At 43.4% G+C, this 18,951-nt stretch overlaps 1 protein-coding gene and 1 long non-coding RNA gene across 3 annotated transcripts in view; one reads left to right on the top strand and one right to left on the bottom strand.

The window, feature by feature from the left end:
- LOC121545746 overlaps positions 1-18,951 on the top strand; it is a 52,767-nt gene that overhangs the window by 13,973 nt on the left and 19,843 nt on the right. The window lies entirely within an intron of this gene.
- Positions 1-18,951, bottom strand: part of LOC121545742 (membrane-associated guanylate kinase, WW and PDZ domain-containing protein 3) — a 192,591-nt gene that overhangs the window by 171,657 nt on the left and 1,983 nt on the right. The window lies entirely within an intron of this gene.

The raw sequence follows: 18,951 nt of genomic DNA, 5'->3' as shown, positions 1-18,951 counted from the left end.
ATTGCACTCCACACTGCCCTTTCCCACCTGGACAAAAGGAACACCTATGTGAGAATTCTGTTCATTGACTACAGCTCAGTGTTCAACACCATACTGCCCACAAAGCTCATCACTAAGCTAAGGACCCTGGGACTAAACACCTCCATCTGCAACTGGAACCTGGACTTCCTGACGGGCCTTCCCCAGGTGGTAAGGGTAGGTAACAACGCATCTGCCACGCTGATCCTCAACACGGGGGCCCCCTCAGGGGTGGGGGCTTAGTCCCCTCCTGTACTCCCTGTTCACCCACGACTGCGTGGCCAAGCACGACTCCAACACCATCATTAACTTTGCTGACGACACAACAGTGGTAGGCCTGATCACCTACAACGATGAGACCGCCTATAGGGAGGAGGTCAGAGACCTGGCAGTGTGGTGCCAGGACAACAACCTCTACCTCAACATGAGCAAGCCAAAAGGAGCTGATCGTGGACTACAGGAAAAGGAGGGCCAAACACGCCCCCATTCACATTGACGGGGCTGTAGTGGAGTGGGCAGAGTGTTTCAAGTTCCTTGGTGTCCACATCACCAACAAACTATCATGGTCCAAACACACCAAGACAGTCGTGAAGAGGGCACGACAACACCTTTTCCCCCTCAGGAGACTGAAAAGATTTGGCATGGGTCCCCAGATCCTCAAAAAGTTATACAGCTGCACCATCGAGAGCATCCTGACGGGTTGCATCACTGCCTGGTATGGCAACTGCTCGGCATCTGACCGTAAGGCGCTACAGAGGGTAGTACATCACTGGGGCTAAACTTCCTGACATCCAGGACCTATATGCTAGGCGGTGGAAGGGCCAAAAAACGGTCAAAGACTCCAGTCACCCAAGTCATAGACTGTTCTCTCTGCTACTGCACGGCAAGCGGTACCGGAGAGCGAAGTCAAGGTCCAAGAGGCTCCTTAACAGCTTCTACCCTCCCCCCTTTGTTTATTATCTACGCAGTCACCTTACCCCTACCTACATGTACAAATTATTTCAACTAACCGGTATCCCCTGTATATAGCCTCGTTACTGTTATTTTATTGTGTTACTAAATAAACTAAAGTAAAAAATAAAATATAAAGTAAATATTTTCTTAACTATTTCTTGAACTGCATTGTTGGTTAAGTTGGTAAGTAAGCATTTCACAGTAAGGTCTACACCTGTTGTATTCGGCCATGTGGTAAAGCGGCTTGGCATGTACACAATTATTTCTGAAGGACTTTTTGAAAAGCACCTTGGGAGAACTCACTTGCTGCCATCAGAGCTGACAGATCTATTTCTTGTGACACATTGTTGCTAATAAAAGTCAATTGAAGGCAAATGTACATATGCTGCTTACAGTATGAGAATCCCCTCTCAGGAAAACAAGGTGAGCAGAGAGAGACAATGATCAAGAGGAGGGAACGTGAGAGGGAATATGGCTCTCTTGGGACAACCATAGGGTCAACCAACCATGACAGGTTGTCTTCGAGAGTGTTCCGACTAGTCAACACATCTGAAGGATCCACACTGGCATAGAAGGAGAGAGGAAGAGTGCCGTCTGTGAAGAAGGTTGCATGAAAGACTAATGGTTTTCATTCTGTGCCATCATATGCCGAGGCAATCAGGTGATCCAGATCCGCAGTCTCTCCTGAATTAGAAGTGCTGAATGAGAACTGTTAATGGCCACTCCAACATTCACATAATCAGAGGGACAATACAGAGAACCACCTCTCATCTTCTCCCTTTGACCAATACAGTTATAAGGGCCAATCTCAAAAGGACTATTGAGTTTAAGGCCCTTAGAGGCCACGTACTGAGGGGCCCTGTGAAGTTGAACTGAGCTCGAGTGACACAGAGGCCAACCAGCCTTGTGCTTTCATCTGATTATATAAGGCCTCCTCTTTTCAGGAGCAAAAACAATCTGCAATTCATCACGAGGGTCGTGCCTATTAGTGAAGAATAGGAAACGACAATCGTGGACTGAATAAAGAGGTTGTGTGTGCTGTCGCAACATGTTGTCTTTGAGTCTGCAGGCACACAATGGTAGACAACAACATACCAATGAAATGTGAAAAAGAGACTTTAAAACTACCAGGAAATATACGCTGAATATACAAAAGATTAAGAACACCTGCTCTTTCCATGACATAGCTTTCACCTGGATTCACCTGGTCAGTCTACGATCCTTTATTGATTTCACTTGTTAAATCCACTTCGAATCAGTGTAGATAAAAAGGGAGGAGACAGGTTAAAGAAGGATTTTGAAGCCTTGAGACAACTGAGACATGGATTGTGTATGTGCCATTCAGAGGGTGAATGGGCAAGACAAAATTAGGAAGGTGTTCCTAATGTTTGGTATACTCAATGTATACTTGCTAAGAAAATACACAATTAACCCTGTTGCTATAAGGGATTGTTTGCAGCTCCACTATTATTTTTGATGTGTGTGTCCGTCTGTCTCCCTCTATATGGAGACCAGAGGTCCTGCCGCTAAGCTATGGATGCTGGCTTAACCGGCTGAGATTATACCAATCAATAAGCTGTTAGAAAACCTAAAAAGCAAGGCCAAGCAAATGGCCTGAGCTGGATTTCTGGCATCCATGAATTGTGATGAGGACACTGTTATCTAACTGGAGCATGAGGACTCCGCAGGGGGAGGCAAAAATACTGCAATAGGCCAATCCAATTACATTTTACATTTACGTCATTTAGCAGACGCTCTTATCCAGAGCGACTTACAGTTAGTGAGTTCATACATTATTTTATTTTTATTTTGTTTTCATACTGGCCCCCCGTGGGAATCGAACCCACTACCAACTGAGCTACATCCCTGCAGGCCATTCCCTCCCCTACCCTGGACGACGCTTGGCCAATTGTGCGCCGTCACATGGGTCTCCCGGTCGCGGCCGGCTACGACAGAGCCTGGATTCGAACCAGGATCTCTAGTGGCACAGCTAGCACTGCGATGCAGGGCCTTAGACCACTGCGCCACTTGGGAGTGACATGACAGGTTTTAAAAATTCATCTCCCATCTTGCACTGACTCCAGGTAACTCCGTAGAGACTGGGAATAATGAATCTGTGTGCAGCTTTCCTTTCTCAGAACCATCCAGACCGTCAGTGTTATTTTTTCTGTGGTCCGACAGCATTAACCATTTGCCCACCGTACATACTGGTGTCCTGTGATGCAAATTGTGGCCTAATTCCTTCATCTGTCCAGTGGGAGTCTTTATGAGGATGCAATGGGCAGGATAGCCACCATGCTACAATATAACCAGACATCACATCACCCTCAAAGTTGTCATTGGGCACAATCAGAGCTGACAACAGCTGTGGCCACAAAACAATATGCAATTCATCAGGAGGGCCGTGCCTATTAGTGAAGAATAGGAAATGGACTGAATAAAGAGGTTGTGTGTGCTGTCGCAACATGTTGTCTTTGAGTCTGCAGGCTCACAATGGTAGACAACAACATACCAATGAAATGTGAAAAAGAGACTTTAAAACTACCAGGAAATATACGCTGAATATACAAAAGATTAAGAACACCTGCTCTTTCCATGACATAGCTTTCACCTGGATTCACCTGGTCAGTCTACGATCCCTTATTGATTTCACTTGTTAAATCCACTTCGAATCAGTGTAGATAAAAAGGGAGGAGACAGGTTAAAGAAGGATTTTGAAGCCTTGAGACAACTGAGACATGGATTGTGTATGTGCCATTCAGAGGGTGAATGGGCAAGACAAAATTAGGAAGGTGTTCCTAATGTTTGGTATACTCAATGTATACTTGCTAAGAAAATACACAATTAACCCTGTTGCTATAAGGGATTGTTTGCAGCTCCACTATTATTTTTGATGTGTGTGTCCGTCTGTCTCCCTCTATATGGAGACCAGAGGTCCTGCCGCTAAACTATGGATGCTGGCTTAACCGGCTGAGATTATACCAATCAATAAGCTGTTAGAAAACCTAAAAAGCAAGGCCAAGCAAATGGCCTGAGCTGGATTTCTGGCATCCATGAATTGTGATGAGGACACTGTTATCTAACTGGAGCATGAGGACTCCGCAGGGGGAGGCAAAAATACTGCAATAGGCCAATCCAATTACATTTTACATTTACGTCATTTAGCAGACGCTCTTATCCAGAGCGACTTACAGTTAGTGAGTTCATACATTATTTTATTTTTATTTTGTTTTCATACTGGCCCCCCGTGGGAATCGAACCCACTACCAACTGAGCTACATCCCTGCCGGCCATTCCCTCCCCTACCCTGGACGACGCTGGGCCAATTGTGCGCCGTCACATGGGTCTCCCGGTCGCGGCCGGCTACGACAGAGCCTGGATTCGAACCAGGATCTCTAGTGGCACAGCTAGCACTGCGATGCAGGGCCTTAGACCACTGCGCCACTTGGGAGTGACATGACAGGTTTTAAAAATTCATCTCCCATCTTGCACTGACTCCAGGTAACTCCGTAGAGACTGGGAATAATGAATCTGTGTGCAGCTTTCCTTTCTCAGAACCATCCAGACCGTCAGTGTTATTTTTTCTGTGGTCCGACAGCATTAACCATTTGCCCACCGTACATACTGGTGTCCTGTGATGCAAATTGTGGCCTAATTCCTTCATCTGTCCAGTGGGAGTCTTTATGAGGATGCAATGGGCAGGATAGCCACCATGCTACAATATAACCAGACATCACATCACCCTCAAAGTTGTCATTGGGCACAATCAGAGCTGACAACAGCTGTGGCCACAAAACAATATGCAATTCATCAGGAGGGCCGTGCCTATTAGTGAAGAATAGGAAATGGACTGAATAAAGAGGTTGAGTGTGCTGTCGCAACATGTTGTCTTTGAGTCTGCAGGCTCACAAATGGTAGACAACAACATACCAATGAAATGTGAGAAAGACACTTTGAAAATACTAGGAAATATATACAAAACATTAAGAACACCTGCTCTTTCCATGACATAGCTTTCACCGGGATTAATTTGATCAGTCTATGATCCCTTATTGATGTCACTTGTTAAATCCACTTCAAAATCAGTGTAGATGAAGGGGAGGAGACAGGTTAAAGAAGGATTTTGAAGCCTTGAGACAATAGAGACATGGATTGTGTATTTGTGCCATTCAGAGGGTGACAAAAGATTTACAGTGCATTCGGAATGTATTCAGACCCCTTGACTTTTTCCATAATTTGTAACATTACAGCCTTATTCTAAAATTGATTAAATTTCCCCCCCCTCATCAATCTACACACAATACCCCATAATGTCAAAGCAAAAACATGTATTTAATTTTTTTGCACAATTATTTAAAAAAACACATTTACGTAAGTATTCAGACCCTTTACTCAGTACTTTGTTGAAGCACCTTTGGCAGTGCTTACAGCCTCGAGTCGTCTTGGGTATGACGCTACAAGCTTGGCACGCCTGTCTTTGGGGAGTTTTTCCCATTCTTCTCTGCAGATCCTCTCGAGCTCTGTCAAGTTGGATGGGGAGCGTCGCTGCTCAGCTATTTTCAGGTCTCTCCAGAGATTTTTGATCGGGTTCAAGTCGGGTCTCTGGCTGGGCCACTCAAGGAAATTGACTTGTCCCGAAGTCACTCCTGCGTTGCCCTTGGCTGTGTGCTTAAGGTCATTGTCCTGTTGGAAGATGAACCTTCACCCCAGTCTGAAGTCCTGAGCGAGTGGTGGCTAATTTGAAGGTAGGCTGATGTGGCTTTCTTACGTTTGATTCTGGTCCTGGAGGCAACCATGGGCACCGCCACCAGAGTGACCCAAATCGATTCTTCAAGGTGGAGTGGCAGTGCCAAACAGCTGAGTGGGTTGAGATGGCATCCTGGCACAGACCATAGAGACAATTGAGAGAGGCCCATCAGGGCAGGGCAGTGGTCCAACATGGCCCTGCCAGGCCTGAGATCGAGACCAATCTCTGTCCTTCAGTGGTTTTATTACCACAGTCAGGAGGAGCACAAAGCTAGCAGCAAGCCCACGGGGAAAGACAAAGACAGCTGTGGGCCCATCTCTCCCTAACAACACCAACCAACCCCAGAGAAAAAGAACAGAGCAGGAGAATGAATCAAAGAAAACAAAAAGAGCTCTAAAAATACAACCAGCAGGGCTGAACACCTGCAACATCACAGAGCAGAACAGGGTGGGTGGCAACTAAGGAACATCTGTGGATATCAGAATGATTACACAGGAAAGGAGAATCAATGACAACATCAAACCCCAGCCTGCAGGAATAAAGCACCACAAATCCCATCGTTCTAATTGCATTTCTCCTTAAAAGGCCACTAGAACTGAAGAAACAATCCATATCTCTGCCTTAATTTCTCATTCTTATGCACGTGCACACACTGGCGGCTCACAAGGATGGCTGAGAGTGAGTTATTTGCAGACATTAACATTCCAAAGATCCAACTGTGCCTGTTCTCTAGCGGTGGGGTGTCAAGTGGAGCGTTAGTCAGGCTGGGGAGGAGTAATAACAGGTTTTTATTATAGACGTGTGTATATGTACAGAGAAGCAACACCACCCTCTCAGTCACATCCTCTCACTCTCCTTCACTCTGTTTATTTGCATTTCTGATCCCTCTTTAATCTCTGCATCTACTTCAATGGGAAATGTTCTGGTCAGGAGATTATGTGAACAGAGATGCCAGCTGCCACTGCTCCCAATGACCCTCGGTGCCTCTGCAGTGTAGAAGGGCATCTCGTACTCAGGAGTCAGACCAAATTGGCCAATAGGGGCATTTCATACTAGGGATGTGCAACGTTATTCGAATATCCAAACGGACATTAGCATTTGAATACTTGTGAAAGTATTAATTTGACAGAAAAACAAATATACCTATTTTAACACCGAAAAGGCCTTTTCTAAATGCAATTCAAATATCCATGTGACAAAAATATAAAAACGCAACATGCAACAATTTCAAAGGTTTTACAGAGTTACAGTTCATATAAGGAAATCAGTCAATTGAAATTAATTAATTAGGCCCTAATCTATGGATTTCACATGACTAGGAATAAAGCTATGCGTCTGTTGGTCACAGATACATATTTTTTTTTATGTAGGGGCGTGGATCAGAAAACCAGTCAGTATCTGGTGTGACTACCATTTGCCTCATGCAGCGCGGCACATCTCCTTCACAGAGTTGATCAGGCTGTTGATTGTGGCCTGTGGAATGTTGTCCCACTCCTCTTCAATGGCTGTGCAAAGTTGCTGGATATTGGCGGGAACTGGAACACGCTATCGTACACGTCAATCCAGAGCATCCCAAACGTGCTCAATGGGTGACATGTCTGGTGAGTATGCAGGCCATGGAAGAACTGGGACATTTTCAGCTTCCAGGATTTGTGTACAGATTCTTGCGACATGGGGTCGTGCATTATCATGCTGAAACACGAGGTGATTGTGGCGAATGAATGGCACGACAATGGGCATCAGGATCACGTGAATTCAAATTGCCATAGTAAAAATTTTGCGTAGCTTATGCCTGTCCATACTATAACCCCACCATGGGGAACTCTGTTCACCACATTGTCATCAGCAAACCGCTCGCACACACTACGCTATTCACGCTGTCTGCCATCTGCCCGGTACATCCATGAAGCGGGATTCACACTTTTCCAGCGTGCCAGTGGCCATCGAAGGTGAGCATTTGGGTGGCTGGTCTCAGACGATCCTGCAGTTGGAGGTCCAGGGCTGGTGTGGTTACACGTGGCCTACGGTTGTGAGGCCAGTTTGTCCCCAGCACAAGGTGCACCTGTGTAATGACCGTGCCATTTAATCAGCTTCTTGATATGCCACACCTGTCAGGTGGATGGATTATCTTGGCAAAGGAGAAATGCTCACTAACAGGGATGTAAACAAATATGTGCACAAAATTTGAGAGAAATAAGCCTTTTGTGCATATGGAAGATTTGAGATATTTTATTTCAGCTCATGAAACATGGGACCAACACTTTACATGTAGCGTTTATATTTTTGTACAGTTTACATACAAGGACCTTGACATTTCAAATTATTAATTTTAAAAATGTCAATGTCGTTTTTATGACGTGCATGGTGCACCCCATAAAAAGACCGGTAGCATTCACGTGTAGCTTGTTGTTTATGTTGGCCAATCAAACCGGCAAAGAGGCACAATGTGTAGCAAGTGGAGTGAGAGTTCACTAACACAATGCAACTAAACAAGGTGTAGAATGTATACAGTGGGGGAAAAAAAGTATTTAGTCAGCCACCAATTGTGCAAGTTCTCCCACTTAAAAATATGAGAGAGGCCTGTAATTTTCATCATAGGTACACGTCAACTATGACAGACAAATTGAGAAAAAACAATCCTGAAAATCACATTGTAGGATTTTTAATGAATTTATTTGCAAATGATGGTGGAAAATAAGTATTTGGTCAATAATGACAGACATTTCTCATTTTGTCTGTCATAGTTGACATGTACCTATGATGAAAATTACAGGCCTCTCATCTTTTTAAGTGGGAGAACTTGCACAATTGGTGGCTGACTAAATACTTTTTTCCCCCACTGTAGCGAAGGATCTGAGTACTTACATAAATAAGGTATCTGTTTTTTTATTTTTAATAAATTTGCAAAATCATCTAAACCTGTTTTCGCTTCGTCATTATGGGGTATTGTGTGTAGATTGAGAGAGAGATGATTTAATCAGTTTTAGAATAAGGATGTAATGTGGAAAAAGTCAAGGGGTCTGAATACTGAATGCACTGTATGTAGTACTCTTTTCACATACTTGACCTCTGTGATTGTGTAGTCTGGTGCTTGTGTGGCTATTATCTGCATAAATCCATTTGAATTCAATCACTTTTTGACAGCACCCCATTTGACTTGAACAAAACCTTCCATACATATTTGCCTGTTGTAGAAGGAAATGGAAAATAAACACTTGAGATTTAATAGCTTACAAACAGTTGTCAAAGCATTTTATAATTTGTGGGGATTTAAAATAAATAAGAATTGACTTTTTTTTTTTTTATATATATTTTTTAAACATAAATTAGCAATCTCTGGGAAATAGAATAGCTTCACAACACTGTTTGTAAGCTTTGAAATTATATAAAACTCAACCATTTATCTTGTCCAGTGATGAAGACATGGATGTTACAGGCCTCTCATCTTTTTAAGTGGGAGAACTTGCACAATTGGTGGCTGACTAAATACTTTTTTTCCCCACTGTATGTCCCTTATCAACCGAGGTGAATGAAGCTACAGCAGCCATTTAAAGCAGCTGGCTGTGAATAAGTACTGTCTGTCACCACCTTCGAGAGATTAACAGAAATTCATCATTTTGTGCATCTGTCCGAGGTCAACTTTAGACACTCCTCTTTGAGCACTCATTTTCTTTTCACTGCTCAAAAGGCACATCTTCACACAGCCACTAGCACTGTGATAGGACCCCCAGCCTCCCACCCTGTACCTGTCTCTCCAAGCATCAAGCCATTAGCATGAAAGCTGCTTATCAGGGTGTCCATGACAGGGCTCATTCTGCTGCACAGGGGAATGACAGACAGTGTTTGTTTGTCCACGGATGAAGGGAGGTAAAGAAAGGGAAACATCTCCCCAGGTGACTTTTCTTGCTGGCCAAGACACTAATTTTTGGGTATCATATCAGACGAAGCTGTCAGTGTGATATTTTAAAAAGGGGAAAGGTAACTAGGTAGCTCAGCTATTCCGTTTCCAAGTCTGTGCAGTTTTATACAAATTGTCAGGTTCACATACTGTAGAGTAGACTGCTTCTAAGTCTTGTGATTGATGACAAAGGTCTAGCCTACATACCAAAATGAATCTATTCCAAGTTATTCATCATGATACTTTGTACATCCACCTCTGGCCTGCTGGCTCCCCTTCCTCTGCGGAAGCATAGTTCCCGCTCAGCCCAGTCAAAACTGTTCGCTGCCCTGGCACCCCAATGGTGGAACAAGCTCCCTCACGACGCCAGGACAGCGGAGTCACTCACCACCTTCCGGAGACATTTGAAACCCCACCTCTTTAAGGAATACCTGGGATAGGATAAAGGAATCCTTCTACCCCCCAATTGTAAAGTGGTTATCCCACTGGCTATAGGGTGAACGCACCAATTTGTGAGTCGCTCTGGCTAAGAGCGTCTGCTAAATGACGTTAATGTGCCCTTGAGCAAGGCACTTAACCCTAATTGCTCCTGTAAGTCGCTCTGGATAAGAGCGTCTGCTAAATGACTAAAATGTAAATGTAAATGTGACTAGATGTCTGTCCCAGGATGCATTGCCTTAACAGAACAGCTGCATTATATTCCCAGGCCACTGACTCTTACGCTTTAGCATTAAGCTAGGGAATAATGTTCCCTGTGACAGAGTGTGTTATTTATCCTGACCATTTAAAGGCTGACCTCATCTTATCTCTAGGGAAATAAACAACAGCCATGATGCTTCACTGCATGGTGATGGGGCCAGTTAACAGACAAGAGACGGTGTGTGTGTGTGTGTTTGTTGTACTGCACTTCCACAGGCATCTACGTACCTAGAGACATGGCTGCTACTCCTGACACTACACTGTGGCACGACCACTCCACTCACTCGGTCAGAGAAATGAGGGTGCATTAGTGAAAGCAGCAGACATCTCCTCTGTCTGTAAACACACAGCCTGCCAAGTCATGCCTACCCTTCCCTTAGACAATGTGACAGTGAGAAGAGGCCACAGATCATAATAAAAAAGTAATCATTGTTGCAGGCTCTATTCATTACCAAGCTGACGGTCTCGACCGTGATAGACAACAATAAAACATGGATAAATAACAAGTGCCCGGGACGCCCGTGTCACTCCGCATCTTTGTTAGGTTTCCAACGCGGGCTCCCACAGGCGCTTTTAGTTATTAAAAGTCTGTTCTCTGCCATGCAAACAAACAGCAGTGGAATATATTTTAAACGCTACGCAGCTTTGATGGGAACGACAAGTGTTGGGCCAATAGACTGGCACCACAGAGCCTCTTGAAGTCTTCCCTGGTTCCCTTTTCTCCTCCGCTCTTCCTGTGAGAGGGTTGAGTTGAGTGGGTCTCTCATGCTCTGTAATGTGGGAATGGAGGAGTGAGAGGAGTGGAAGTACTGGCCACATTCCAGGCAGTCTATATTGCACGCTGTGCATATGATCAGATCTCTTGAGAATGCCTAGAAGTGTTTCTATAACTCTTCAGGAACCAAATGAAAAACATAGTAATCTTCTGAGATGTGCTTGAAGTTAAACACTTTTTCAGACCAGACCTGATCATCTTCGTAGCTCGACTGCAATACAGACGACCTGGAACGCAACCGGAGAACGCGACTACAATAAAGATGACCTGGAACACAGGCTATATTTTTCAGACCAGACCTGATCATCTTCGTAGCTCGACTGCAATACAGACGACCTGGAACACAGGCTATATAATCACCTTAGTACTGAGTGAGAGCTGCTGCAGGAGTCGGCCGTGTCGGGGCGAAGAGGGAGGGATGGAAAGAAGGAGAGAAGAGGGTGGGAGTAAAAGGAGGAGGGGGATGCTTTAGTATTCACAGCTGCTGCTGCTGTCTGGGGCCTCCGCGCACCCATCCGCTCGCTCTCACTCCCTCCCTCCCTCCCTCCCTCTTTCACTCCTTCCCCACTGACGGCCTAGCTGTCGGACAGACGGGCAGGTGGGATGGAGGGATTGCGGGCGAAGGAGTGTGACATGGTTGGGGAATGAGCCCAGAGATAGAGCAGCCGGTAGGAGGGGATGATGGGCGGATGAAACGCTTCAGGCCTGTAATACTACACCGACGCACGCACACACAGCTGGTGGCACCTTGATTGGGGAGGATGGGCTCATAGTAATGGCTGGAAGAGAATAAATGGAACGGTATCAAACACGTGGTTTCCATGTGCTTGATACCATTCCATTCACTCCAATCCAGGAATTACTATGAACCCGTCCTTCCCTCACCAGCCTCTTGTGATGCACACACACATACGAAGACAAGAGAACAAGTGGAGTTCCACCTGTATTTGGAATGCAGTGGGACAACAATGAAAAGGGAGAAGGTTATAACATTTCTAAGCAGGCCAGGGAGAATCTAATAATGTTTCTACCTCAAACACTGGATCATGACTGAAGGGCTGATAAGAACCATTAAAATGCCTTTAACAATTCCATTCCATGGTATATGATCATGGTGAGCTATAGATCATCAGAATGTTGTCACAAGCCAATGGAGTTTAGCGGTATGACTCCCCTCTATGTGACAGGCCTGTTGTCAGTGAGCCCTTCTGCTCCATGACAGAAGTAAGACTTTGTGACCTTCTCCGTCTGACTTCTGTTCTAGGTGAGGCACCACAACCCAGGCAAAGCCATGGCCCCCCCTTGACAGAGTGACAGCTCCACAAAATTAATTGTACACGGCTGGCTTCCCGCCGCCACCATGGGCCATTCTTTAAATTTGAGCTCTTACCAACAACAAAAAAAGAGCGAGAGAGAAAACTGTTTTATTCGATTTTCTCAGGGACTATTGTGGCATGTAAGGAACACATTTGATTATAGCTTAACCTTTATTTATTTTTTACTTTGAGAATGTGTGTATTGTTATTGTATTGCTAGATATAGCTGCATTGGAGCTAGAAACATAAGCGTTTTGCTGCACCTTTGATAACGTCAGCAAAACTGTGTACGTGACTAATAAACTTTGATTTGTTCTAATAAAACAGGGAAGACAGGGAGGAGTGTGACAGTGCTATGCTGTTACTGTCACAGTGTTTCACAACCCACTGAGCAGCAGACATTTACAAGGAAACCAACACTAGTTATTTACTTAGCTGGAACCTTCATTACAAATGTGTTTTCTGTTAGTGTTGTTGTCTGTTTTAGTGAAATTGCGTGAGCTGGGAACGAGGGGTACCGTTCTACCCAAATACAAATAATGAAATGGTGTTTGGTGATAAACAATGTTGTAGGAAGAAGACTTTCCTGCCAGTGTATGGAGCCAGTCATTAGAATGGATACAATACAACAATGTAACTTTACTGACAATCGAAGTGGAAATGTGTTTATAAGAGCTTTGGACAGATGTTGCAGATGTTGGTTGCGTAAAGCTACCCTCGACTGGTTAAAACAGTTAGAGCAGCCACCTCATAAAACTCTAGCACTGTGAAACAGACCACATTAAAACACCACACTGCAGCAGTACTCTGCTGGATTGGAGATGGTAAAACCAGTGTGAAATGGTTCTATCATTAACGGTTTGAGCACAACAAGACACTGCTGGTCTGTTTAATATACGGTGCCTTCAGAAAGTATTCACACCCCTAGACTTCTTCCACATTTTGTTGGTTACAGCTTGAATTTAAAATGAATTCAATTGAGAGAAAAAATTGAATTATGTTTTTCGACATTTTTACAATTGATTTACAAATCAAATGCGGAAATGTCTCGAGTGAATAAGTATTCAACCCCTTTGTTATGGCAAGCCTAAATAAGTTCAGTAGTCAACATTTTCTTAACGAGTCACTATGTGCAACAATGGTGTTTAACATGATTTTTTAATGATTACCTCATCTCTGTACCGCACAAATTATCTGTAAGGTGCCTCAGTCAAGCAGTGAATTTCAAAACAAAGATTAAATCACAAAGACCAGGGAGGTTTTCCAATGCCCTGCAAAGAAGGGCACCTATTGGTAGGTGGGTACAAAAAAAAGCAGACATTGAATATCACTTTGAGCATGGTGAAGTTATTAATTACCCTTTGGATAGTGTATCAATACACTCAGTCACTATAAAAGATACAGGCGTCCTTCCTAACTCAGTTGATGGAGAGGAAGGAAATCACAGGAATTTCACCATGAGGCCAATGTTGACTTTAAAACAGTTACAGAGTTTAATAGGAGAAAACGGAGGATGGATCAACATCATTGTAGTTACTCCACAATACTAACTTAATTGACAGAGTGAAAAGAAGGAAGCCTGTACAGAATAAAAATATTCCAAAACATGCATCCTGTTTGCAACAAGCCAATAAAGTAATACTGCAAAAAATTTGGCAAAGCAATTAACTTTTTGTCCTGAATACAAAGTGTTATGTTTGGGGCAAATCTAATACATTACTGAGGAACACTCTCCATATTTTCAAACATAGTGGTGGCTGCATCATGTTATGGGTATTCTTGTAATCATTAAGGACTGGGGAGTTTTTCAGGATAAAAAATAAAACAGAACGGAGCTAAGCACAGGCAAAATCCTAGAGGAAAACCTGGTTCAGTCTGCTTACTACCAGACACTGGGAGATTAGTTCACCTTTCAGCAAGCAAATAACCTAAAACACAAGGTCAAATCTACACTGGAGTTGCTTACCAAGAAGACAGTGAATGTTCCTGAGTGGCCGAGTTACAGTTTTGACTTAAAGCTGCTTGACAATCTATGGCAAGACTTGAAAATGGTTGTCTAGCAATGATCCAACAACCAACTTGACAGAGCTTGAATAATCCAGGTGTGCAAAGCTCTTAGAGACTCACCCAGAAAGACTCACTGCAGTAATCACTGCCAAAAGTGATTCTAACATGTATGGACTCAGGGGGGTGTATACGTATGTAAATGAGATATTTCTGTATTAAATGTTCAATCAATTTGCAAATATTTCTAAAAACATGTTTTCACTTTGTCATTATTGGGTATTGTGTGTAGATAGGTGAGAGAAAAAAAATTGATTGAATGCATTTTGAATTCCGGCTGTAACACAAAATGTGGAATAAGTAAAGGGGTATGGATACTTTAAGGCACTGTAAAATGTGTCTAATTGTATAATACTCAGATAAAAACCATACCTAACATTCTTGTCCACTTGAATCTGAGCTAAGAGCTGGATTCCAGAACTCACTTCCTTTAATGGACCGGAGACAAATAGTGAACGCAAATTTATATATTTTTTAACAATATATTTATTGCTATTTTTTTTATTTTCACAAGCATCCAAAAAAACATGACAATTAAGATAATGCCCCCAGTGAATGAAATGTACTTGTATTGCCAGTTTGCAAATTTGTAATTTTGAGTCCAATCATTTCTAGGTCAGGGAAATGCCTGAGTGCCATGTTGCTGCTTTACCTTAGCAGGGGGGAGCTGAGGGTGACTTGACTGCTATCCATTAACTATAGCCTAATTATGTCAAAGCAAAACAAGCAGAGAACAGATCTCCAAAGACCACATCAGTAATCAATGGCACGCCCACTCCAAGTCTCTAAGCTCCACAGGGGATCTAAACACCCTTTTTACAATGTCTGCTTCCCAAATGGCACATTATTCCCTTTATAGTGCAATACTTTTGTCCAAGGCCCAAGGACCATTTGGGACAGACTCATACACACCCCCCCCACAGCAGATCACACATGCAGGTTTGATGACAGGATAACACTCTGGATGTATCCCAAATGGTACCCTTTTCCCTTCATTAGTGCACTACTTTTGACAAGGATCAAATGGCACACTATTCCATTTATAGTGCACTACTTTTCTAAATGACCTTGGTCAAAAACAGTGCACTATGAAGGGAATAGAGTACCATTTGGGACACACCCTCTGGCTACTTAAAGAGAGGACATGTGTGCCATGTTTACAGTCCTGACCTGGAGGCACTCAGCAAGATAGAGAGAGCAGCAACACATTGGCTCTTCTCCTGTTTGGCTCAGAGCCACAGATGTAATTCTCATGGCTAGGCAATGCAGTTAAGAAGATGGGACGGGCTACGCTCTTCTGGGATCATAGTACTTTCAGTGCAAATTTAGGGTGTATTAATCAGCCGCCCCACCCTCCTAAACACACAAACACAGCATCTGGATTGCACACAATCCTGAAGGATGTACTGTTCGATTTACTTACAATAATGTAATAAGCTATCAGAGTGTATTATAGATAGACCAGTGGTGCTGTGGAGACTGGGGAGGGGAGAGAGAGCAACAGGAGAGAGAGGAGTCAATACGGGAGAGAAATCACAAGACAATAGAAAACCAATGAGAAGGCATGTTCCTAGGAGGGTAGATGAGGAGGGAGAAGCAGCGCAGAGAGAAGAGAAAATAACAGAGAGAAGGTGGAGAGCATTGAGCAAGCTAAGAGGGGGAGGAAGTGTTAAGATAAGGCAATACTGCAGTAATTCTCAAAGATATGGAATCATGTGTTACTGTAGATTAGGCTACTTGGGCATTGGACTTCATTGGACTTCTATGCATACAGGTGTGTATGTATTTTAGTAGTAGTATAACTTTATCCATCCCTAAAAGGGAAATTGATTCATCACCACAGGCATCGACAAGACAAAGTACAAAGACCGTCATCAATAGCAATAAAGTATAGCTTAAACAGGTAAGCAAAGCAACATATTTAAGATTCTAACCCAGCTTCAGCTTTTGAGCTCAGGCCAGCCCCACGATCACAGTGTAGTTCAGGTGTCTGTCGTCATAACTCACTGGCTGCCAGCAGATGGGCTGTGGTGCCATGGTTACCACTAACCAGGCTACAGAGTGACAGCCCCTGAAGCAAGCACCTGGTGATACTAGCCTATAGCCCTATAACCCAGGCCTTGCCTCTCAGGACTGGAGTTTACAACAACACCAGCATGGTAACATCTGATCCTCTGAGCCAGCCTCCAGCCAGCTCATCTAGGCCCCATCAATGATAGATGATGCGTGAATTACCCATGAGGCTGAGGGACAGAAAGATAAACACTACACAGAGACTGGCTGGGATATCAACAGTGTCGAAGCTGGATGGGGTATCAAGCGCAACAGTTCACCACACCCCACATTTGAAAGGAAGATGGATACTGGCACACTTAAAAGCTCCCACTGTTTTATTGTGCAACATTTCGACCCGAAGGTCTTGGTCAGCCTTTCACATATCCAGCCACACACATGAAATGGACAGCACAAGAAGAGTCTGCAGGAGCAAGGTCATATTGCCTCAGTCTGGTATGCACTGAACAGACAAGTTCAGTTGTACGATAATGCCAAGTGCTAACAAGTTTTATTCCAACTCAAAGATATCCAATAGACCTCAAAATATATGGGACAGGACAGGAGGATCGATACTTTGTAACAAAGAAATGCCTTAGCTCTAAGGTGTCAACTCAGTCCTGACTCCTGATCTTAGCGGAGCTGAGTCACAAACCAGGCCAGCACAGCAGACTGGGGACCTAAGGCTGTGATTGAATCCATTAGACTTGAACTCACCTCAAGGCTGCAGTCCTGGCTCTGCTCTGGCCTGGCCTGGCTGTGGCTGGCACTCCAGCTAAGTGTTACTTAGGGCTGGGAATTGCCAGGGACCTCACGATACGATATTATCATGATAATTAGGTGCCGATACGATATGTATTGCGATTCTATATGTAATGCAATTCAATACTGTGATTCGATGTCCCAAACATATTGCTCACCATTTGTCTGCTGCAGAGGGACAAGAGAGAGCCATGAGAAAACACGTTTTGATCAGTCATGGAAATAAAAGAGCTGAAAACAAATTGGCTCCCTTTTTAAAAAGAAGATGGAGAACAACCTATGAAGCAAAAATACTAGTTTTGTTGCAGGTACAGCCAACTAGTGCAAAAATAATATTGCGAGTCAAAACGATATACCGTCAAAAATATCCCGATATGTAACTGTATCGATCCCCCCCATCCCCCTAGTGTTACTTCAGAGTGTCTCTTCACTCAGACCATGCCTCCGTCCCAAATGGCAGGGTGCCATTTGGGACACAGTCCATATATCAAAACCCTACACACATCTAAAGTACCACTTCCTCACACCACCCATAAAGAGTTGCCATGTAAATATAACATAACCAATTCCCCTGCTTCATTTACATGTATTTGTCTCCTTGTGTATATGCAAAACCAGTTACGACACTAGTCTATGCATGTGAACAGAGATTAGATGAGGGAGAGGGATAATGTCAATGAGCTTCGAGAAGTCAGTAACTCCTTGACATGGAGAAGATGTAGGCCACTGGAGAGAATGCAAGGATGTTGTGTAAGAACAACCGGACAGGACAGAGAAAGACAGACAACATCTGTCCATCCAAACAAAGAGGATTACACACGCACATTTGATAGCCTAGCGCTGATTCAAGCTTAAGGTACACATTCTGTTGAACTACAAAGATCTTAGCACAATCATTCTATAGCATCCTACGTCTCCCGCTTCTCTACGTTTCTGTTTAGTGAAGTTGTGTCGTTGATATTTTAAGTAGAAATGGTGTACCAACATTGGATTTATATCAAATTAAGTGCCTTTTAATACAGACCACATGGAGAAGTCAATAAATCTGATTTTTTTATATGACTGAAGGCTTGCTAAAGTGACAACATTCAGCATTTTGACATGTCCCTCCGTCAACCCTGTGTCACCCACTTAATTCCAAAATGCCTTCAAGTTTCACCATCATTGTAAATCCCTGGTTGTTTTGTTGCTGGTTAAGTCATTACTGAAGATTATTATTGATTTCATGTGAGTAGTGATTCATTTAAGTCTGTCCTTCATTTGAAGGTCAACCCTGTTACGTGAACTGAACTCTCGTTTTAATATGGTGAAACGATTCCTTTTTTTGTATTCAAAATAAACATTGAACATCTAATAGTTAAGTCATAGTGTATAAGCAGGTGAGCCGTTTCTACACTTTTTGGCAATTTTCTGGTGTTTTGTGGTGGAAAACTGAGCAGGTCGAGCATTACACGTCAACCCTGTTACACAGACAGGCTAGAAATGTTTTTTTTTTTTTTTTTATGTTCAGCTTGCATTCAATTGCCACTCCCTGTAGCACACAAGATGATTCCATTCCCCCTGTCACATGGGTAGTTCTGGCTTATTTAAGAAGAAATCATCAACCCTTTTAGAGTCAACCCTGTTACTTTATTTGGCACTTAATATGCACTTACTAGTCTTTTTG

The sequence above is a fragment of the Coregonus clupeaformis genome, chromosome 30 (assembly GCF_020615455.1).
Source record: "Coregonus clupeaformis isolate EN_2021a chromosome 30, ASM2061545v1, whole genome shotgun sequence".
Taxonomy (NCBI): domain Eukaryota; kingdom Metazoa; phylum Chordata; class Actinopteri; order Salmoniformes; family Salmonidae; genus Coregonus; species Coregonus clupeaformis.
Note: the sequence above shows the minus strand (reverse complement) of the source record. Positions and strands in the feature narration are given on the sequence as shown.